Genomic DNA, 21,621 nt, shown 5'->3' with positions numbered 1-21,621 from the left:
TTCTTTTTTTTTACATTTTCAAAGAAGTATTTACTAAATATTCTCTATCTGAGCACAAGCGAGAGTCGCCAGAGACGCGTAATCTGGGCTTCATGTGCCGACCTGGCATCAGGTGGCAGATGGATGAAACGTTCATTGTGACTGGCGCGATAAGGTGACCGCTGGGGGACACGCTGCTCACTGCAGGCACAGCGGAAAGTTCTTGTGACTGTCTATATACTCGTAGTAAAACCAATCCTTCCATAAAAGGTGTGTGTGTGTTTGTGTGTGTGTGTATACACACACACTTACTGTGGGTAGAAGGAGTGTATATGTGTGTGTGTGTGTATATATATATATATATATATATATATATATATATATATATATATACATACATACATACACACTCATTGATACCATAGTACCATTCCTCCCCTAGAAGGAGTATTGGATACAACATGTGATACAGGCGGGCATGGAGGCTCTAGTACCCTGTTGCACCGCCTCTAGCTTGGATACAAGATGTGATACAGGGGCATGGAGGCTCTAGTACCCTGTTGAACCCCCTTTAGCTTGGATACAGGAGATGATACGGTTTTATATGAGAGGAACACATGTGGCTGCAGGATGTCCTGAACATATCACTGAGCTGTCATTGTACCTCCAAGCACTACTAGGGGGGACCGACTGCCATATGTGGTGACTTCCCAGACCATCACACCAGCACGGGGCAGTGTGACGCTTCACAGCAAAAGAAGGATTGAGACCCTCACCCCGAGGTCTCCAGACACGAACACGGCCGTCGTCAGCTCCCAAACTAACCATACACTAAATGGGCATCATGAGACCAAATATCCTTCAGCCAAGTGCCTGGAAATGGTTCTGTCATACGCAGGGGCCTGTAAAAATGGTGTCGGCTGTTTCGGGATGGGGGATAATGAAACATCTCTACTGGTGGTCTGTAGGGGGCGTCCTGAGCGCAGTCACCTTGTGTGCCCTCACACATCCACTTGTCCCAACACCTGCTAACAGTCTGAACAAATGCTCCTCTCTACTGGTGGTCTGTAGGGGGCGTCCTGAGCCCGATCATCTTGTGTGCCCTCTCACATCCACTGGTCCTAACAGTCTGGTCAGATGCTCTTCTCTACTGGTGGTCTGTAGGGGGCGTCTTGAGCCCGGTCACCTTGTGTGCTCTCACACATCCACTGGTCCCAACACCTCCTAACAGTCTGGTCAATGCTCCTCTCTACTGGTGGTCTGTCGGGGGTCTTGAGCCCAGGCACTTTGTGTGCCCTCACACATTCACTGGTCCCAATACCTGCTAATAGTCTGGACAAATGTAGTCTGTAGGGGGTGTCCTGAGCCTGATCACCTTATGTGCCCTCACACATCCACTGGTTCCAACACCTCCTAACAGTCTGGTCAGATGCTCCTCTCTACTGCTGGTCTGTAGGGGGTGTCATGAGCCCAGTCACCTTGTGTGCCCTCACACATCCACTGGTCCCAACACCTCCTAACAGTCTGGTCAGACTGTCCTCTCTACTGGGGGTCTGTAGGGGGCGTCCTGAGCCCGGTCACCTTGTGTGTCCTCACACATCCACTGGTCCCAACACCTCCTAACAGTCTAGTCAGACGCTCCTCTCTACTGGTGGTCTGTAGGGGGCGTCCTGAGCCCGGTCACCATGTGTGCCCTCACGCATCCACTGGTCCCAATACCTCCTAACAGTCTGGTCAGACGCTCCTCTCTACTGGTAGTCTGTAGGGGGTGTCCTGAGCCCAGTCACCTTGTGTGCCCTCACACATTCACTGGTCCCAACACCTCCTAACAGTCTGGTCAGATGCTCCTCTCTACTGGTGGTCTGGAGGGGATGTCCTGAGCCCAGTCACCTTGTGTGTCCTCACACATCCACTGGTCCCAACACCTCCTCACAGTCTGGTCAGACGCTCCTCTCTACTGCTGGTCTGTAGGGGGTGTCCTGAGCCCAGTCACCTTGTGTGCCCTCACACATCCACTGGTCCCATCACTTCCTAACAATCTGGTCAGATGCTCCTCCCTACTGGTGGTCTGCAGGGGGCGTCCTGAGCCCGATCACCTTGTGTGCCCCCATCCACTGGTCCTAACACCTCTTAACAGTCTGGTCAGACGCTCCTCTCTACTGCTGGTCTGTAGGGGGCATCCTGACTTCAGTTACCTTGTGTGCCCTCAGATCCACTGGTCCCAACACCTGCTAACAGTCTGTTCAGAACGGCCCAGTGGAGCACAATTCATCGATACGACCATCCAGCTTCTCACATTCCAATAATGCGCCCCTCTCAGACTCTTGTAGCGGGGGGAAATCTCTTCTCTGCGTCGTAGAGGCGTAGAGTTGTATTTTTTTAATGGTATTATTTATTGTACTATATAATGTAATGAAAAACTTCAAAAAATTTTCAAGTGGAAAAAAATACAATTTGCCATATTTGGGAGGGCTTGTTTCTTCGGTGTACACACTGTTCCAAGAATGACATGATCGCTCTTTTCTGTGGGTCAGTACAATTACTATGATACCAAACTTATATGTGTTTTTTTGCTTAACTATCTTTGGAAAACAAAATTATTCTCTGCCGCCATAGTAGTGCATTATATTGCGTGTTGACAGGCTGTATATGAAGATGCCCAAAGCATCAAATGAGTAAGTGGCAGCATGCAAAGGTGCAAAATTGGAAAAGTGACCTTTATTCCATCATGCCAAAAACAGACGCTATGTTTCGACCGTAATGGTCTTTGTAAAGCTCACAAAGATCATTAGGGTCGAAATGTAGAATGTCAAAGACAGCTGGCACCCACCGTGAATGGAACTGGATTGGCTTCAGATCCCACTCTATACAACCCCACTATAAACGAGGCCCGGTCATTGGTGCTAGACTAGCCGGGCCAGGATTTCACTGGCAACCGCCTGGGGTCTTCTTATGTAATGGGGTGGAAAGTATACCAAGAATGGCACGATCGTGGAAAACATACAGTGAAAGGGGATTTTGTGGACAGAAACAACTAATCACCAAAAAGGGTCAAAGGAGGATGTCAGGAATCGTTCTGACCAACAGGCTACACAGTCATCCAAATCCAATACTGGTGTAACAACCGAGATGTACGAACACTCAACTCACCGTTCCTTAGTACAGATAGGCTATAACAGCAGGCGACCAGTTCCAGCGCCATTGTGTCTAAGAGAAACAGAAAACTAAGACTCCAGCCGGCAAAAGAGCGCAGAACTTATATCACTGAGCAGCAGAAAAACATTTCCTGGTCAGAAGGGTCCTGATTTCTGCTGCCCCGTGCTGATGGGAGTCAGAATTTGGTGCAAGCAGCATGAACCAATGACCCCTTCCCCTCCGGCTGGTGGAGGTGCAGGACTGGTGAGGGGAAGGTATTCTTGGCGCACCCCAGGTCCTCCGATACATGTGGATAAATGCCAAGAAGAATTGCTATCATTCTGAAGACCAAAGGAGATCCAACATGCTACCAGATGGAGGCTCTAATAAAGTGGCCGTGTGTATAGAGATGTTGTAGAGTTGAGTTCTTTACATGACACAACTGGGATGTAATTAAAGATATACAGTATATTAAAATATTTGGGGTTTTGAGACGTCTGTAGGTAAAACCTATACAGTTATATTAACTCAGAGTTAAGCACAAAATTATCAATCACAAAACAAAGTCAGCTCTGCTACATCTGTCTCCTTTTATCTCTTCCTCTATCTACAGTAGATGGGTGCCAGTACTGAGAACTCGGAAATGGTGGCAGAGTAACACATCCACATCCATGTTGTGTATTCCATGCGTAATACGCCGTGAACAGAAGGCATCGACTTCAATGGGTTCATTCCCACATGTGTATTTTTCACGTGACTTTCGGTCTCCGCATGTCCTATTACAGTACATATGAAACTTATGTATTACGGTAGGGTCCCACTCTGCGGGCAAAACCCTGCCAACCCGCTGTGGCCAATGGCTGCAAGACTTTGCTGGTCATACTGCCCGTTTACAGGCAATGTCTTGCAGCATCTGGCAACCGCGGGTGAGCAGGGTTTGGGCCACGAATGGTTCGCTACAGAGTGGCATCCTGCCGTAATAGATTTTTAATGAAGGCTATTTGCAAAGTTGTTTATTTACAATACATTGGAGCAATTAAAAAAAAGTTACAAAAGTCTCCACGCCCGATGTTTTATCCTAGAACCTTCTACGTGTTTTCTGAGCTCACGTTCTCTCAATATTTAGTCTGAAAGTAGAAAAAAGGAAAAGTGGAAAATCACATAAACTTCCAGAAGATGTTCTTTTTGCCTTCAAGAACAAAAGCCGCTGACCGCGTGCCTCCATTTAAGGATTGTTTGATGCATTTACTGGAGACTGATGGACAGGGCAGACAATTTGACTGCAAAATCTTTAGCCGTTTTATCGGTCTGGGCCGGGCGGCCGTGGCAGACGGACAGCAGCTTTTGTTAATAAATTGCTGAAGGCAAAGAGGAAAATCAGACATAAATGTGATATGGATTACCTTCCCCACGTGAGGAGTCCGCGCCGCTCAGAAAGAACCCCACTAAATGAGCAACGCTAACAAGGATGGGAAATATAGAACAACGGGTCCTCTGATCCGCTGACAGGGGTGCATTGGAGGCATATGAAGCCCCCCGCGGTAAATCATCCCTACTACACATAAGATTAATGACAACATACAGTACAGTAGTGTCAACCCAAATACATACATCTGCTCTACAAATACCCTTACAATAACAGCCCCCTGGTGACACCTCCCTGATGGGTGAGTCACAACTCTCAGCAAAATTGGAAGATGGGTAAGGGAGAAAAGAATTTGGCTGAAATGAAGCACCCAAGGTTCGGGTTCAGGGCGAACCAAACTTTTACTAAAGTTCAACCCGAAACAGGGTTCTACTGCTTTGGTTCGCTCAATATTACATGCAGTGTACAGTTATTACTGCCTTACTGTGTACAATCAGTTCAGGAGATACTGTGTAAAAGTAATACTGTCATACTGTGCACAATTAGTGCAGCTATACAGTGTGCAGTAAAAACCCCATTAGTGCTCAGTTTGTAGTGGCCCGAAACATCTATTTCTGGCCCCTCCATAATTGTCATACATGTCATGTCTTCTATGTGGATGCACTTTGCAAAGTGTCTTGTCTGCTGTTATGTGTGTTGCAAAGCTGCAGCAGGCAAGAGGTTAATGTCTGAAAGTAGCTGGAACATATCTGGAAAAGTATCAAAATCTGTCTGGTCACGTGATGTCTTCTTTCTATAAGTATGAGTGATTGGGGTGTGGTAGAGGTCTTTCATCATCTTCTACGGTTGTGAGTGAAGTGTTAGCCACATGGGGGTACCTTCAACCCTCATGTGGTCAAATGATGGAGGAAGAGGAAAGGTACCCTGAGTCCTTCCATGCCAGGAGCCACCTCTGAGGAGAGAAAGGAGTAAGGAGTCTGCCAATGCAGAGTCGTCTTCAGGATTTCTGAATGAGTGTCAGTGGAGTGTTGTGTTTTCCTCTGGAGTTATTCAGAGTCCCGGAGTGTGTGCGTCCAGGAGCGGAGCACTGCAGATAACCGAGACTGTGGGCTCCTCCTTCAATATTGCACAAACTTTTTTTACTTCGATCATTTTGAAAGCGCCAACGCCACATTTGCGATGGGATTTTTCTTGTGTGCTTTTTTTTTACATACTAAGGGCGAGCACCCACTGGCGTTTGCGTTTCCCGCGGGAAAAAAAACGCAGCGTTTTCGCCGCGTGTCCCGCGTTTTTTCCGCGCGTTTTCCGCGGCGTTTTTTGCGGCGTTTTCGCGGCGTTTTCGCGGCTTTGCCATTAATTTCCATGGAGAAAAATAAGGACACATATGCAACTGACAGTTCCTATGTTAAAAACGCAAATGCAATGCAAAAAAAACGCCAGTGGACAGCAACACATGTTATCTCTATGCCTGTGCAGGAAAAACGCAAAACGCAAAACGCAGGTAAAAAAACGCCAGTGGGTGCTCGCCCTAAAGGTGGGGTTTTGACTTTTTATTTTTTGGCTGGGGGGTTGATTTTTGTTTTACTATTTTTCACTTTTGTCGTGATCAAGGAAAAACATTCAGCAAAAGGGGATCCTGCAGATGGAAACAACTCATCACCGAAAGGCGTCAGAGGAGGATGTCAGGAATCATTCTGACCAAGATGCGCTGCACAGTCAATCAAACTACAGCCAAATACAATGCTGGAGCTCCAACTAACATGTCCGAATGCACAACTTGCCGTTCCTTAGCACGGATAGATATAACAGCACATGACCAGTTTCAGCACCATTTTGTCTAAGAGAAACAAGTCAGGCTGGTGGAGGTGCAGTAATGGCATTAGGAAGGTTTTCTTGGTGCACTCTATGACCTCTAATATCTGTGGATCGACGCCATGATGAATTGCTTCAGTATTGAAGACCAAAGGAGGTCCAATGAGCTATAGATGGGGGTCTCTAATAAAGTGACCACTTGGTATACCTGTAATATAGCCCATCATGCATGAATCCTTTTTTTATTTTGTGGGGTAAATGCTCCAACAATGGTGCCTCTATCTCATCCGACGTTTGGCGCTGGCATTATCTCACAAGACGCTTGTACTCCTTGTACAGTAGAAGCAGACACAACTATAAAGTCATTCCATAATTAGCATTTACATTCACTCTGATGCATTTTATAGATTCAACGCAACGTTCCCTCTCTCTTCCCGAGGCACAACCATAACTCATGAAATTAGAGGCATTGATCATATATCACATTAATCACATCAGCATAATATTGCAATATCCTTGATTTATTTATGCCACAGTCCTATTTACCTGATCCGTATAAAGGTGGGGGATGGCTTTATGTAGCGCAGAATGAACATCAAGAACTGGGAAAAAGTTGATGGAAAGAGCCTTAAGGAAGCACAATAATGCAAATACCGTAACTTTTATTACATGCCTCGGTGGTGGACGGTGCAGAGATTTTTTTTCCTGCCATCATCTGATCAATCTTTTCCTTTTCCACCTGTCATGTCTGTATTTGTGAGCGGTGTATTTGATTACTTGCATACAAATTCAATTAACAGTCGATCTGTCTCTGTATTGAGTTCAGTTGTTGTAAATGATGGACCAGATAACTTCCTTGAAGAAGAAGAGAAATTAAAGTCAAGAAGGCACCCACCTACTAGTACCAGGTCACATGACTGTACCTCTTCCCACCCTTCTTACATAGGACAATCCAGGAAGTATTTTCCCAAGATAGGAGAGAAGGACATTGTACTCCTTACACCAATCTTTTCTCCTCTCTGCTTACTTACAGTCTCTTATTGTATAACACATGGGAGCACTCACCCTCTCTTGTGGGATCTCACCCTCTACTGCATCAATCCTCTTCATCTGCGTGGCAGCCACTGTGCGGACCTTTCCACGGTCTCTCTGGCCCTGGTCGCTCTCAGCCTGGAGTTATGGTCAGATGTGTGGCTTGCACCACTGTTCAGTCTTCTGCACAACCTCTTGGCCCTTGGCCACGTCTTTTAGCTGCTCATACCTATTATTTGTCCTGTCGGCCTCTGCCACTTCTGTCTCCTCTCTCACAGTGCTGTATCACTGTCCTCACAATAACACCACAATGGCGTCCTTCGGGTGCTCACTGTGGCTGGTGATTAGCTGCAGCAGTCACGTGTCCTATTGTCAGATGCCAACTGTGCCCCGAGTAATGGGAACGGCGGAGAATCAGATGTTGCAAATAAGAATATTTCTTACCTTCACACCACCGTGAGCAGGTTTTCCAAAAAATGTTGAGGTTCCATAGAAGCCCTTTAAGAATAAAGAAAGACTTAGACTGCGCTCCTCAGTTTAATCTGCCCCAACCCAAGAATGGTTTCTGCCTTACTGCTAAGCTGCCTACAACAACTTCAAGAAAGCAAGAAGTAGAGAGCAGCGGAGGATCAGGCGCTGAAGGAATGGAAGCAGAGGGGTATCAGGTGAGGTGAGTGTGACTATTTTTACATTACCCTAGGAAAGTTTCAAAAACATTTTTAATGTTGGATAACTCCTTTAATCCCTACAATAGGGTGTGGACTTCATCACTGAAAACCAAAAGGTATTGGTCACCAGGTTAGGGCTAAAGACATAGTCAAAATCCGGGTTGTCAAGGGATTGTCAGGTTCAAGACCAATGTCAGAAGGTCGGATCAGGATCGGATCCATGTACAGTACATGGATAGTGAGGCCGAGTGAAATCAGGCAAGTCAAGCCAATCACAGAAAATACCAACAGGAAAACAACTGGGAAACTCACCATGGAGGCCACCAACCAGACAATGGGATACCAGACAACGTCACATCGAGGAGAAAACTATAGATTGTGTGTTTTGAGGACATAATTAGTGCTTCCTCCTCTTCTTGTCTTCTTTTATGTTTTACTTCACTTTGAGGGCGTTGTAAAGGCTTTGTAAGATGAAAGTGAGTAAAAAGTCCATAAACTGTACATGTCTTGTGTTGGGATCCTCTTTTGTCTTGTATCATATTTATCAATGTTGATGACATTGCATGGTTTTCTGATGGGGTTGCACATTTTTTTCTCATTGTTCTGGGTGATATACCCGTAATATATATATATATATATATATATATATTAGGTGATATACTCATGCGTTGCGCTGCAATTTTATGAGCAGCAGTCCTGGAATATACAGTGTGGGCCTCATAAATATGAGCCAAGCATCGCACTGTTATGAAAGCGGTCCAAAAAAAATCTGTTGCCTATAGCTAGCAATCACAGTGCAGCTTTCATTTTACCTTAGAGGTATAAGAAATGTGAGCTGAGCTGTGATTGGTTGCTATTGGCAACAAAAATTATAGGGAAAGTTAGTGAGTTTTCAATTTTTAATTCTGCCAGTATTCGTCGCCTGGTGCTGCAGAACGCTCATGCAAAATATCACTCAAATCGGACCAGAACTGTGGATTTGTATACGACACAAACAAACAGATTTTGAGGGTTTTTTTTATAAGATAATTGTAATGCAGGTGACTTTGTCACATCATACAAAAGTTGAGGTTTACTCAAACTTCCAAAGACTATGTGTTTGGGTCTATTTACATTAGTCAAGAGTTTGCCATCACCATGTCCACCAACAGAGAGCGCCATAGTCTCACTGCTGTTACAGTAAAGAACACCCTTCTATGTTGGTGCAGAAATCTTCTTTAGAAAGTCGAGGGGGCCCCCATTGTTACAGTTCTGGGTACAAATTGATGATGGAAGAGATCAATGTATTGATCCATGATATAGCTATACATAAAATCTTGTTAGCGCCAATTTATTCCAAGGCGCTCTCAAGTAATTTATTTATTACCCCTCGCCAAGCTGGATGCTCATTTTACCGACCTCAGCAGGATGGGTCAACCTTAAGCTAGCTACCTGAACCATTCAGGGATTGAACTTGCAACCTTTAACCTCCAGGTCATGAGCGAGAGCTTAGGTCTGCATTTCTGTTGCCTTAGCACAGAGGCTCATAATTATATGTTCATTCATCTCATAGAGCTGTCATTGATTGGCTGTACATCTCCCCATTCACAAAGGGCCCCAACAACCTCATGCCTGATGCTTTGGAATTTAATAAGACCTGGTTGGACCTAGGCTCCATCTTATGGCTATGTCTTGGATCTTCTTTGGTACAGTTCCTTTGCCTAGCTCTAACCATCTCCTTGGTATTGGCCCTTGGCTACTGGCCTATTCACATTTATTACTGCCACAATAAACAGCACCTGCTGCGAGCTGTTGACTATTTTGGGAATTGCAACATGTTAAATTTGACCAGGAAAGCCCATACACCAACATGGTGGCACTACAGGTTCTACTCTGCCATTGAGTTCTGCAAGAATATGAAGACAACTTGATACAGATAATTCCTTGAGAAATTTGAGATCCACCAAACTTTGGAACATAAAAAAGTGAATACTTTATCTGTTTAGGTGACATCAAACCTCTGGGCTCCATTATCACAGTGAAGGCATCAGACCTGTCACTTATGAGATAACAGATTGGAATTCATCTTTTTATGAGGAGCCTGGAAGAATCTTGCATCTTCTGTGTGGGATTAACGCGCCACCACCAAAGTCTTCTATTTCTAAACAATCTATGAAAGACATTTTAAGAACTTCATAGGGGGGAAATCCTATGAATGATTATCTTAATATTCCAGAACTTATCATGAGGAACACATTTCCTTTCTCAGATACATTATATCAAAATCACCTCAACCTCTGAGAGCAAATCTATTAGTCTTCAGTCGCCGGTGGTGGAGCCGTCCTCTTCTGCTCGGGGTTGGTCTTCCCTGCTGCTACAAGAGATACACAAATACATTTCAAAAGCAGTCGCTCCTCGGAGTGATTTACTGATTAGGTTAGATATAGGCGCAGCATGGCAGCTCAAGTCAATATCATTTTTCAAAAGAATTACCTTTGTGGACCCAAAGTATTCACGGAGCTACTGTATAATGGTTACTTCATATAGGTCAATTATATATGTAGGCTATTTAACTAGAGGAGCACTGCATGCAACCAAGTAACAGCTCCATACTCTCCCTATAGAAGTCAATAGAATCTAAATCATCCATCTGCACATCTAGACTCCCTTGAATTCTATGAGTCGCCTATAAATCCATTTCCTGTCCATAGATGTCAATAATGTGCCAATATGGATCCATATTTAGATTCTATTGACTTTCATAGGGACAACATTGATTAGTAATGCAGTCACATTTTCATGGCCGCTGTTCACATTTGGTAGACCCTCACTTCACTTCCTCTGCCCACCACAGTCGGCAGTGTCCTCTGTCTCCTCTGTGTGGCATATGCCATGCTGTCACCTCATCTGTCAATGCCACTTATAGGGTGCACAAGTGCAGATGGTCTACCGATTAAAGGGCCGGCGCACTCAACCAGTTTCCTACTCCAAACCAATCTGAGTTTCTTCTTAGTTATCTAATTCACTCTCCCCACTGGAGGGCACCTGGGCAATACAATCCGGATGGTTCTGCAAAGGTGCTGTATTTTCATTCTTGACTATTAGTTCTGACCCATGCCTGTTCATCCAGCTTTCCCATCTTCTACTATCTTGATAACGGCTAGTATTTTGACCACAATTTATCTGATTGTCGCTTGCCCTGACTCTCAGCCTGCCTCTCTGTTTATGGAAAAACTCTGCCTGTCGTGACCCTGGCCTGTAGATCTACTGCTCCTCTGCCTGTCCCTCCAATATCTGCTACAATGCTGCTAATGTGTCTGTGTCAGCTGTCTCCGGATCAAAAGTACTCTTGATGTAATGGTCTGGGGTTAAAGCGTAAAAAACAGGGGTCTTCTAGGTGCTGCACCCAGGATTTGCCCAAATCGGTCAGTGGCACAGTGAGTCCAACCCTCCCTCTGCATGACACACATTAGTTTTTCCATCTAAACAGTAGCGCTGCCCTATCTTTTTGTCTTAGTTTTTCCATCTACCTCTTCTTATACTCTGTAGGTTGGCAAAAAGAGAAGACAATCTAATATTGTACATACACTATCCTACCAAAAGTCATATTTATCTCCATGTGATAATACTTAGTGCGGCTCCTTTGGCCCTAATGGCATTGGATACTCTCTGTGGCATATGATTTACTAAGTTCTGATACACTTCAGCTGGTATTTCCCTCTATTCATCCTGCAAAGATCTGGCGAGTTCTCTCAAAGAAGATGGACACTGTTCATATTTCCTGACCCGACATACCTATTCTTCCCGGGAATATTCAGTAGGTTCATGTTGAGACTCTGTGCAGACGCTGCAATAGTGGAACATCAATATCATCAAACCAGTGCAGACCAGCGTTGGATGTGTGACAGGACGTTGTATTATTGGAAGTATGGCCGACCATTCCCAGAGTATTACCATAATGTCTGCAGCACATTATTGTCTACAATGTCCGGGTTCACCTTCGTCACTACAGCCAACCGAGACCAGTCATGTAACACATCCCCAGACCATAACAGAACCTCCGCCATACCTATCTGTTGGGACAACATGCTCAGGCAGAAGGCGTTTGCCATCATCCCCCACCCCCAGGTACCTCCATCTAATGTGAAGATGAGGAAGCAGGATTTGTCACTCCTCAGAACATTCCTCCATTGCCCAACTGTCCGATGCTGAGGCTCCTTGCACCGTTGTAGACGGGCCAATGTTTTGCACTTTGTGAGGGGCCGCCTGTGCGCAGCAGCATAACCTGTACGTATATCCAATAGCATGCTGCTCCCCTCACAAACTATTGCTGACACCTGCAAGTATCTGAATCATATGTACCATGGTTTACAACACATGACACGCTAATAAGACAGGATGTATTCTACGGATGGGGGGGGGGGGGGGGGGGGGGGGGACACATACTTTTGGTAGGCTAGTGTAACTGTAGAATAATAAATAATTTGTATCCTACCACTCTGAAGACTCAGAGGTTGGCATATGAGCTGTAAAAACCAAATGATAGGAGATTTGTTATCCAGGCCATTTGTAAAAACTCTTCTTTTTTTTATACTTCTAAAATAAAAAATGAGGCAAAAATCTACATACCTTTTAAAAAGGTTTCCAGGATTAGAAAAACATGGTTGCGTCCTTCTGTAAATAGTGCTACACTTGTCTATGAGTTGTGTTTCAGCTGATATCCATTGGAGCGAATAGTTCTAAACTGCAATATACAAGCTGTAGACAGGCGGGCAGCGTGTTTAGAAGAAGGCATCCATGTTTTTCCAGCCCCTTTAAAAGGATTGTACCACAATTACAAGTTATCTCCTCTGCACAGCATAGATAATTTGTGATTGGTGGGAGTATCACCACTAAGACCTCTGCCGATATCAAGAATGGGGGTCCCGTGTCCCTCATCCTCCTCATAGCAGAGTTACGGCCCCCCTGCCCCTCCAACCCACTAGCCCTCCATTTACCTTCAATGTGAAGATACCCGAACGGCACCCGCTGAGATATTTCCTTCACCCCACTGAAATGCATGGACTACTGACAGTACATGCTCAGCCAGCACTCCGTGTAGAGTGACGTCACTGCAGAGAGAGAAAAGACAGGCAGATCAGGAGCCCTGTTCTCCAGACCCCCATGATCAGCAAATTAGCCTAATTCTATGGATGGAGGATAATTTATGATTATGGAACAAGCCCTTTAAATCTTCACAATGGTCATATCTGCAGTGCTAAGCTCGCCCTCTGGTGGTCATCCGGTAAAACACCTGCTGTTTCCATGTCTTCCTTTTCTGTCACATTTGCCCTCACCTAGATTCTCCCAGAGCGCTAAAAGTATAAAACACAGCAAGTTTATTACTGTCATTACTATAACACGTCACTTTAATTTGTCTGAAAGGATCATTATAGCATTTATGAAGTGAGAAGAACTTCAGCTACGAGCCAACAGCCGCATTGGTATTCTGCTCTCTGCAGAACATTATGCCGGGAATTGATTTTGTTACCTCTGTATGAACATTTCACACTTACAGTGGAATAGTAAGTCTACTTTGCAGTGACATATGCCCTATCATCAGCATTTAAATCCCAAACTTTGCATACAAACTCAGAAAATCTGCTTTATTTTTGCCCAGCACAAGTCTTGGTTTAATTTTCAATAAGGAGTCGTGTGGTAGCCGACAATACGGAGCTGAATTTACTGTGCGCTTTCTTGAGAGGGTGAGCAGAAATTACATAGACAGAGTATTATATTATGCTTGATAGGAGCCAACAGTCAAAACACTTTGTAACAACTTACAAGCAATAACAATGCAAATAGAGTTGAGAAAATTCTCTCCTGCCTCTTTTTTTTCTGGAAACATTTTTGCTAACCTAAGTTTACATTTTCTATTTACTGTAAACACTCAGAATTCTGCAGTATTTTCTCACATTCTCCACTTCTGTCCTCAGATACTCCTGAATAGGACTGATATTTTATAGACAAATAATCTGAGAAGAAATGGAATGAATATAAACAAAGTCCACATTATTAGATTGCAATTCCATTCAAGCTACCAAGATTTTACTAACTGTTCAGATTTCTTTACTAATCCACAAAGGAGCGCAATATAATATGCATTACACTGTAGCTACAATAATACTGCCTCTATGTACAATAATATAACTACTATAATACGGCTGCCCATGTACAAGAATATAACTACTATAATGCTGCCCCCTATGTACAAGAATATAACTACTATAATACTACCACCTATGTACAAGAATATAACTACTATAATACTGCCTCCTATGTACAAGAATATAACTACTATAATACTGCCTCCTATGTACAAGAATATAACTACTATAATACTGCCCCTATGTACAAGAATATAGCTACTATAATACTGCTCCCGATGTACAAGAATATAACTACTATAATACTGCCCCCTATGTACAAGAATATATCTACTATAATACTGCCCCCTATGTACAAAAATATAACTACTATAATACTGTTCCTATGTACAAGAATATAACTACTATAATACTGCCTCCTGTGTACAAAAATACAACTACTATCATACTGCCTCCTATGTACAAGAATATAACTACTATAATACTGCCCCCTATGTACAAGAATATAACTACTATAATACTGCCCCTATGTACAAGAATATAGCAACTATAATACTGCTCCCGATGTACAAGAATATAACTACTATAATACTGCCCCCTATGTACAAGAATATATCTACTATAATACTGCCCCCTATGTACAAGAATATAACTACTATAATACTGTTCCTATGTACAAGAATATAACTACTATAATACTGCCTCCTGTGTACAAAAATACAACTACTATCATACTGCCTCCTATGTACAAGAATATAACTACTATAATACTGCTCCCTATGTACAAGAATATAGCAACTATAATACTGCCCCCTATGTACAAGAATATAACTACTATAATACTGCCCCCAATGTACAAGAATAAAACTACTATAAAACTGCCCCTATGTACAAGAATATAGCTACTATAACACTCCCCTATGTACAAGAATATAACTACTATAATACTGCACCTATGTACGAGAATATAGCTAGTATAATACTGCCCCTATGTACAAGAATATAACTACTATAACACTGCCCCCTATGTACAAGAATAAAACTACTATAATACTGTTTCTATGTACAAGAATATAGCTACTATATTACTGCTCCCGATGTACAAGAATATAACTACTATAATACTGCCCCCTATGTACAAGAATATACCTACTATAATACTGCCCCCTATGTACAAGAATATAACTACTATAATACTGTTCCTATGTACCAGAATATAACTACTATAATACTGCCTCCTGTGTACAAAAATACAACTACTATCATACTGCCTCCTATGTACAAGAATATAACTACTATAATAATGCCCCCAATGTACAAGAATAAAACTACTATAATGCTGCCCCTATGTACAAGAATATAGCTACTATAATACTCCCCTATGTCCAAGAATATAACTACTATAATACTGCTCCTATGTACGATAATATAGCTATTATAATACTGCCCCCTATGTACAAGAATATAACTACTATAATACTGTTCCTATGTACAAGAATATAACTACTATAATACTGCCTCCTGTGTACAAAAATACAACTACTATCATACTGCCTCCTATGTACAAGAATATAACTACTATAATAATGCCCCCAATGTACAAGAATAAAACTACTATAATACTCCCCTATGTACAAGAATATAACTACTATAATACTGCTCCTATGTACGAGAATATAGCTATTATAATACTGCCCCTATGTACAAGAATATAGCTACTATAATACTGCCTCCATGTACAGGAATATACCTACTATAATACTGCCCCCTATGTACAAGAGTATAACTACTATAATACTGCCCCCTATGTACAAAAATATAACTACTATAATACTGCCCCCTATGTACAAGAATATAACTACTATAATACTGCCTCCTATGTACAAGAATATAACTACTATAATACTGCCCCTATGTACCAGAATATAGCTACTATAATACTGCTGCCGATGTACAAGAATATAACTACTATAATACTGCCCCCTATGTACAAGAATATACTTACTATAATACTGCCCCCTATGTACAAGAATATAACTACTATAATACTGCCTCCTGTGTACAAAAATACAACTACTATCATACTGCCTCCTATGTACAAGAATATAACTACTATAATACTGCTCCCTATGTACAAGAATATAGCAACTATAATACTGCCCCCTATGTACAAGAATATAACTACTATAATACTGCCCCCAATGTACAAGAATAAAACTACTATAAAACTGCCCCTATGTACAAGAATATAGCTACTATAACACTCCCCTATGTACAAGAATATAACTACTATAATACTGCACCTATGTACGAGAATATAGCTAGTATAATACTGCCCCTATGTACAAGAATATAACTACTATAACACTGCCCCCTATGTACAAGAATATACCTACTATAATACTGCCCCCTATGTACAAGAATATAACTACTATAATACTGTTCCTATGTACAAGAATATAACTACTATAATACTGCCTCCTGTGTACAAAAATACAACTACTATCATACTGCCTCCTATGTACAAGAATATAACTACTATAATACTGCCCCCCTATGTACAAGAATATAGCAACTATAATACTGCCCCCTATGTACAAGAATATAACTACTATAATAATGCCCCCAATGTACAAGAATAAAACTACTATAATGCTGCCCCTATGTACAAGAATATAGCTACTATAATATTCCCCTATGTACAAGAATATAACTACTATAATACTGCTCCTATGTACGAGAATATAGCTATTATAATACTGCCCCTATGTACAAGAATATAACTACTATAATACTGCCCCCTATGTACAAGAATAGAACTATTATAGTATAGCACCCAATGTACAAGAATATAGCTACTATAATACTGCCTCCATGTACAGGAATATACCTACTATAATACTGCCCCCTATGTACAAGAGTATAACTACTATAATACTGCCCCCTATGTACAAGAATATTACTACTATATTACTGCCCCCTATGTACAAGAATATAACTACTATAATACTGCCTCCTATGTACAAGAATATAACTACTATAATACTGCCCCCTATGTACAAGAATATAACTACTATAATACTGCCTTCCATGTACTAGAATATAGCTATCCTAATACTTGTATCGAAGTGGTTTTTGATTTATGACCATCCCTTTAATAATATTCCTGTTTTTTTGAAGTGTACTTTTTGTTATGTTTGGATATATTTCTAGTATGTGATTTAGAAATAATATCATAACTAATAGTAATATTCGCCTCACATAAGGTTGCCCGTCCGTCATTTTTGTTTCAGGTGTGTTTGCTATGATGGAAAAGTTTTGGGATCTCTGTGTATTTTCTTTTGTTTTTTTGTACATGACCTTTTATGACTTTTATCAGAAAATCCAATGAATCTTCTGTATCATGAGGCAATAGCGGTATAAAATATATATTTACAAATAATAAAAAATATCTGGTGATAGGATAATTAAACTGCTGGGTGAATTATGGCTTAATACTGCAGTTATCACTGGGACAATATTTCAGCGTGACATTATTCCGTAGAACGTATGGTTTAATTATTAACCCAGTGGGAGGAAATATTATGACCAAATAGGAAGAAAAATAAAAGAAGAAAAAACGCAAAATGCTAATGGGATGACTGCAGGGTTTCATTAGAGCAAGTTAGTGCAGTAATATATTGTGCTGTTGGAGCACGGCAAAAAAATGAACAAAGATTCAGATTTCGGTTTCAATGAAATGTAAAATAAACGTAAAATAAAAATAGAAAAAGGAAATCAAAGTATAGAAAACATCAAGAAAATAAGCAGTAAATTAATTAATAAAGTTTATATAAAAATTCCTTTAACTTTTAATTGTATATTCTTTATTTAGGGGGTATTTTCTGCTTTTGCCAAGCCTGACCACAGTGGGAATATATCTCTGTATGAAGTGCTTGGGAGTTTCGGAAGGAGCTTAACTGTCTGTCTTACATTGTTTCTTTAAATAAGTTGTTTAAATATAAAAAATATTTTTTAACTATTTGGGGATTTTTAAAAATAATATAGAACTATTTTGCATTCTTCCCCAGGAAGCAGTGGAGCAGCTTCAGTGAACTTCCCACATTCAATGCTTGCCAGAAGTCAGTGTCGTGCTGCAGCCAATCAGCATCCTGATGTGAGCTCATGGCATCATTGCACACAGGATGTTAAAGGGGTTGTCTCGCGGCAGCAAGTGGGGTTATACACTTCTGTATGGCCATATTAATGCACTTTGTAATATACATCGTGCATTAATTATGAGCCATACAGAAGTTATTCACTTACCTGCTCCGTTGCTGGCGGCCCCGTCTCCATGGCTCCGTCTAATTCTGATGTCTTCTGGCGTTTTTAGACGCGCTTGCTCAGTCCGTGCTTCTGCCTGGTGAATGGGGCCGCTCGTGCCGGAGAGCTGGTCACCGCGTCGTCATCCTAACTCCGCCCCGTCACGTGTGCCGATTCCAGCCAATCAGCAGGCTGGAATCGGCAATGGACCGCACAGAGCCCATGGTGCACCATGGGAGAAGACCCGCGTTGCACCATGGGAGAAAACCGCGGTGCATCCCTGGGAAAGGACCGGCGGCCATCTTGGGGAGAAGATCTTTATAACTTCATATTTCGTCAGATCGATGAGTAGCAAGCGGTTTAAAAACAGCTTTAAATTGCTATTTTATGCCAGGGGGGTGACAGGGGGAATGGGCTAATGTAAAATTTTGAGGTTTGCCTGATGCCAGGTGAAGGGAGGGTGACTCTGCGGCTTCTGTTTGGTTGCAGTGGTCACCTGACGTCCGTCTGGCACTGACAGCAGGACACTCACTGGAGACATTCCAAGTACCGATTCTTTCTTTATTTTATAATATACTACGTCATTTAAAAAAACTTTTTTATTTTTAGACCACCCCTTTAACTCCCATAGAAATTAATGGGAGTCATGAAAACTGTGTAACACAGTGAACTATGCAGTGGGGGTTGCTGAAACCCAGTAGCTTGCTGTACTACAGTGTTTCCATAGTTTCCTGTCACTTCTATGGAAGTTACAGTAGCAGTGTAGCACAGCCTGATCAGCTATTTCTGTAACCTCTGAAAACTTTTGAGCACCAGGAACAGTTGGGATCAGGGCTGGTGATGGGCAGAGTTTTAGTATATATCCTGTGGACATGCCATAAAACTCTGAGTTGGGAATGACCTTTTAATCAGTGGTTTATTTTTATGGGTCAGGTGATCACATTGACTCGGCCCTAAACCCTAGATGCCCCTCCCTATCCATGGCCGCCATCTAGTATAATAGTAAGTTAATATTACGTACAGGACTGGAATGCTACCATCCAGTACATGCTGCTCTCATGTAATAAGGGTATGTTGGCACGTGGCATTTTTCCTTTTGCAATAGATTTACTACATTTATTGATTTAAAAATGTTTGCTATAAAAAAAAATAAAAAGCTGCAAAAACTTCAAATATAACCATGTTTAATATATAGTGAGCAAGGCCAAAGACCACGAAGCTCAGACAGCAGAGGACCCCCAACCCCGGCTACAAGTGTGCTGATTGCCTTGGAATAGTGGTATTAGCCCAGGAGGACACATTGCAGCCACATACAGTCTTGAGTAAAACTAAGTACTCTCTCTGTGAATATTATGGTTTATCATTGCAGGGCACATAAAAAAAAAACATCTGCTCCTGGGAAGATCTAAAATTCCAGGCAGTCTGGAAAGTCTTCAGAGCCTTTCCCCTTTTACATTATGCTACATTGTGTCCGGGTTTGCCCCATCATTCTGCACGCAATAACCCATAATGATAACAACAGAATGATCGAAATCTTTATACATTTTTTAAGACTTAAAAACGAACAATTATGGCTGAATGCAGACGGCCAGGTCGGATTCCAACTGCTAGATACTCACAGCGGGATGCGACCCTGTGCCCCTGCAGTGACCTCCGGCATACCCGTATGGCATCTTCACTCTCCGCTTAAAATGTGCCAGCTGGCGCACAGCCGCACATGCGCAGTGCAGAGCTGTTGGGCAGGCGATGAAGTGGATAGTGCGAGGCTCACACTGAAATAGGACATGCCGTGATTTTCACCTCGCAAGCGGAATATTGCAGTTGATCTCCGTTCGTGGGCATGGAAATGCATTTTTCAGTGCATGTCCTATGGACAGTATTTGCTGCAGGATCAGAAGCTCCGGATCCCAGAGTGCAAATACGAACGTGTGCATTAGGTCTAACATTGACATAAGTATTCACACCCTAAGGTGTGACCCTAAAAGTTTAGCTCTGAGGGCCTCCCATTTCTCTTGATTATCTTTGAGATGTTTCTACATCCTGATTGGCGTCCACTTGTGATAAATTCAGTTTATTGGACATCATTTTGAAGGTACACTGTGTGAGGTACTGAGGGGTGTTATAGTGGATGGTCGCTACATCGCCCCTAGGTTCCGCTATTATGCCTAGTGGGGCTGGAGGAAGTTCATGTTCCGCTGTTTGAGACATGAAAAGCCAGGAGTGCAATGTAATCTCTAGCAAGTACTTGCTGGAGGTCTTTTCTTTAAAAGTATCTGGGCCTGGTTTTTTTTTTTAATGGATGTCAGGTTGGTAGTGGGGCCATCCATTCCACTTTCTCCACTCCAGGTTGTATGCGAGGTCAATCAGCACAGGTGCTGAGGCTGAGCCAGGATAGGTGTGGATATAAATAGCAGTGTGCACTGACACAAGGGGGGAATAAGATGGCTTCTGGACCCTGGCAGCCTGAGATACCTGCTAGAGCTGAAAACCCTGCTGTGTGATGCACCTGCGGAGCGTGACCTGGACAGGCAGGGACTGCCTATTGTTATTTCTGGACTGTTATTGTCTTGCCTGAAGCTAAGGCTGCATTTGTGTTGATTGTTCTGGACTGCAATAAACGCAGGTGACGCCTGCTCTTGGACTTTACCCACTGGTTTCCCTCTTTGACTGACGCCAACCCACACTCTACCGAGCTGTCCTCCCACATATGGTGTTTCGGATGTGGGCAAGGAATACGTAGTCTTAAAGAGAAATACACAAGAAATTGACACCTGCAGCTAACGCTGTATGTCCTGGGTAAAAGCCGCTGATGCCCTATCTAAGAACACCGCTGCCATGGAGGACCTGGTGCAACAGCTGGTGCAGATTTGTCTACAGCAACAAAACCGCCAAGCAAAGGCAAGTGCTGGCGGTGCCACGAATGGGGTCATGTTGCGGCACACTGCCCCCTAGGCTCTGAGCCCATGGACTGCAGCTCTGGGCGGAGGGTCTCCCTGTACGCACGCCCCGCACTAGCCACCGAAAACCTGTCCGGGGATGAGCTGCAGGTATGTTCAGTGAACATTGGGGACTTTCTGGTGCAGGCTTTGTTGGACTCCGGAAACCTTGTGACCCTAGTGCATGGCTTGTTGGTAAACTCAACCTCTTATAATAACCGCTACCGTACAAATAGCCACTCCTTGCGGCACCGCTACCCACGAGG

This window comes from Eleutherodactylus coqui, chromosome 10, assembly GCF_035609145.1.
Source record: "Eleutherodactylus coqui strain aEleCoq1 chromosome 10, aEleCoq1.hap1, whole genome shotgun sequence".
NCBI lineage: Eukaryota > Metazoa > Chordata > Amphibia > Anura > Eleutherodactylidae > Eleutherodactylus > Eleutherodactylus coqui.
This window is presented reverse-complemented; position numbering follows the sequence as displayed.